Source organism: Lupinus angustifolius, chromosome LG03, assembly GCF_001865875.1.
Source record: "Lupinus angustifolius cultivar Tanjil chromosome LG03, LupAngTanjil_v1.0, whole genome shotgun sequence".
NCBI classification, from domain to species: domain Eukaryota; kingdom Viridiplantae; phylum Streptophyta; class Magnoliopsida; order Fabales; family Fabaceae; genus Lupinus; species Lupinus angustifolius.
Window position 1 is genome coordinate 22,288,173 of NC_032011.1, and position 3,887 is coordinate 22,292,059.

Here is a 3,887-nt window from a genome sequence, read left to right on the forward strand (position 1 = left end):
CAGGTAATGCACTATTTAAATTCTTCATGTTCTATATTTTTAGACTTAGACCTGCCCTATAAATCTTATTACTCTTTTTTTTTTGTATATATTTGTTTTGCCACTTATTTTTTATTCTGAATTTTGTAGCTTTTCTAAATCTTATTACATAGTGCATGCCTCATATTTACTTTAAATTTACATGGATTGTTAATGTACATTCCTCCCAATTTCATTTTGCAGAGAATGTGGGTGACATTAACAGAATGAGGCATGGTTAGAAGTTGGCCTCCTTATTATCCATAACTACTGTCACATGTGTTCCTTTGATTCAATTTTCCGTCATTCACTCTTCCAACAATTTTTTTGAGATGTATTAATAAATATAAGGTACACACTATTTATTGTATTCAAATATATTGTCGCTCATTTGTTTATAATTAGCTTACCTTCTGTTAATTTCATGCCTACACACTCTTATCATATTTTTCTCTTCGCTTACATTTTGTTCAAAGATGCCAAAGTGACACTAAGATGGTTTGTGTTTATGCTTTATATTTTTTGAGAGGGTTATTGTCAACCTTTTCTAATATATCCTTAAATTTATAAGTTTATCATAATTTGCTTCCATTATGTTCGATGAAATGCCAAATATACACTAAGACAAACATGTTTATGCTTTGCATCTTATTAAGAAAGTTATTGTCAAGCTTTCTTTAACATATCTTTAAATTTTTATGTTTGCTGAAATTTAATTTAATTTATAATTTTTAGTTTCGTAATTTTTCAAACATGCATCCTAACATAAAATAATTGTTAGTTTTATAATGTGTTTACGCTTCATAAAACATGGACATACACATAGCTCAAACCAAAATTTCAGCATTGGTAAAATGTAGAATACTCCAGAATATAAGCCACTTAAAGGAAGAAATGTCAAAACCTAAGCCTTCTATCTTGACATGTTTAGGAGGGGATGTTGGCTTAGGTATACAGAATTTGTCAATAATATGAAGGATGGGTAGGAATAAATTTTGTGGAATCATTTCAACCTTTAGAGTTATTATGTATCTTGGTATTGTTGGTGTTTACATCACCTTCACCTTTCATGTTACTTCTCTGCCCTTAGTTACATTGCATTAGCTTATAATCTAAATAAGGATTGTGTTATTCTTTTGCCTTTTTTGTCCTCTATTTTTTTATCTTTTTTTGTCCTACTGATATTTTGATTGTTATATCTCCTCCTTTCTTTTTTCTAAAAGATATGCTTTCTGGATATCCGATTAGGCCCATGTTACAATGAGGCAAAAGTGAGTAAATTCTTTGATGATATTTGATTGTGCCTATATGCATCAAATATTTTATATATGGTTATTTATATAAATGATACCAACTTATTTCTTATTTGTAGCCAATTTTAGTACCATATAATACATTTTTATAATCTTGATTGGCTTTCAGTTGGAATTTAAGCCTCCTAACAATAACTTTCTCTACATTTGACTGACAGGTATCTTAAGTCAGGTAACAATAATTTGGAAAGTTAAGGTATCCTTACTTGAAGTTTATATGTTCTCTTTTATCTATACTACTACATAAAGGGAAAACATGTTCTAACCACCGAGATGAAGTAGTTTTTAATTTCCTATATTGTGCTTGCTAATAACTATACCTCAATAACCAAAGGCTCTTTCAATTTACTCTTAATCCATATTTCCTCTCTCTACTACATCAAAGAAATTTATCTCCTCTCTAATTTTTTCATGACAGTTAATTTCATCTATCTTATTTGAAATTCGACGTAGTTTATAAAAAAGTGAACACAAAACATATTTGATCAAATACTTCACCTGCCGCATGAAGAGACAACACCCATGAATATATATGCAAAGGTATACACATTTTTTTCACAAACCTCTGATGTGCTTATTGGTTGTGCCTTGACCATTAGTGGTTTAATTTTCTACTTGAAGCTTCATAATTTTTATTTTATTACTACGTACGTAGTTGATAACCAAGATATTATCCTCATACATTTCTGGAGTTGCCACTTACATATTTTGTTTTCCAATGAATATGAGATCATGCAAGCATTTTAGAGTATACTTTTTTGTTTTGATAGCATATCTAATAATTAAGATGCTTGATACAATAACCTGTTCAACATCACAAATTAAATGATGACTCAATTATTTTTTTCTAAGTCAATGTATATTTACCTAATAATAATAATAGTCAATGTAATTAGAAAGAAAATACAAAATGCACTACTTCCTTTGTTATTTGTTTCATTCATATGTATTGCTGAAAGTTGAAAATAATTAACTAGATTATTTTATTTTTATCATTAAACTTCTACATAGAAGTGATTACATTCAAGCTTAAAAGAGAAATTTTATTATAGTGCGAATGAGATGGACATATAAATTATTTTAGTGGAAAGAACCATGTGTTGTATCAATTGTTGGGAAAACATGACTTTCACAAGTTAGGTGAAAGTAGAGGCCCATATATCTTCAAATATTCCACAAATGTTTTAATGAATCTGTCGATTAATTGTTATTTATATTTTTTAAACTGAAGTGTATTGTATTAGTTTTGTAGGCTTTTATCATTGTAAAATTGTAATGGATGAGCACAAAGGATATCAAAACAAAACATTAGATCAAGTATAAAAAATTGAAAGTAGTCATTTGACTACTTAAATTGTTATTTTCAAGATAAGAGACATGGACATTTAAAGTTGAAATGGTGTGTTCACTTGGTTTTTGAATGTCTTTCCCATTCTAATCAAGTATTGTATGGAATAGAGGTAACATTTTTACCTACCTTTCTAACTTTTTTTTTCAAGTTTGTTGTTGATAATCATATTCATTAAAGCTTATTCTAACTAAAGACTGAAAACACTTTCGATTGGTGCATAATAGATATTATTGTATTGTTATTCAAGATGATAAATCTTTTGGTCACTATAAAATATATGTGAAATAGAAGTAACTTTGGAGAGTGAGTTGCAATAAATTGTCTACGCAATTAAAGGAATATTTATAAATCAAGAGAGTAATAACTAAAATCCAGAAGTCGTATATGTCTTCTTCAATTGTTTGCTATAACAAGTACACATGTTAATAAGTCTTATGCTAACGAAAATATAACATAACAGAAATACTACTAACATTTATCATTATTATAATGTCCTTCTCACTCACTAAAAAAATTCACATATGCTATTTTCCTCAATTGTTTAGTTTTAACTTAAGCGTATTCAATTGTTGCAACTTCTTATAGGTATATGTTTATTAGTATTTATCATTAGGAGATGAAGAAATGTGACACTTTTCCATAGATGATTATAATCTCAAGTTAAAGAAGAAAAATATATTTAGAAACAAGAGGAGATTTATGCAACATCAATGAGAGGCAAAATCACAAGATAAATGTTTTGAATTAGTGAGAAAATTATTATTATGATAAATGTTAGCAGTCTTTTCTTTGTGTTGAATTTGCTTTCCTACTAATTTTATATTCTTAAGTTCACAACATGATTGTGTGACTTTATTATAGTGATATGAATAAGTTCTTCAAATATAAATTAAAATCAAACTTTTCTTCTTTAAGAATTCAAGTGGTGTTTATAACATGTAAGTATTGAGAACTTCGTACTAAGGAATGAAAATGTGGGTTCACATACACGATAGTGTCTGCCAACACGCTAAGTAATTAATTAATTTGTGCAATCATTATTACATAATAATGTAATAATGCAGTTGGAAAACATTTCATGACGACCTTACAAATTATATTCTAAACCTGATAACTTTATTTTACTGATTTCAACCTTACATATTAGGTAAATTTATTTTATATTCTGAACTTTGTTGTTTTTCTTAAGTTTAGAACATGATTGC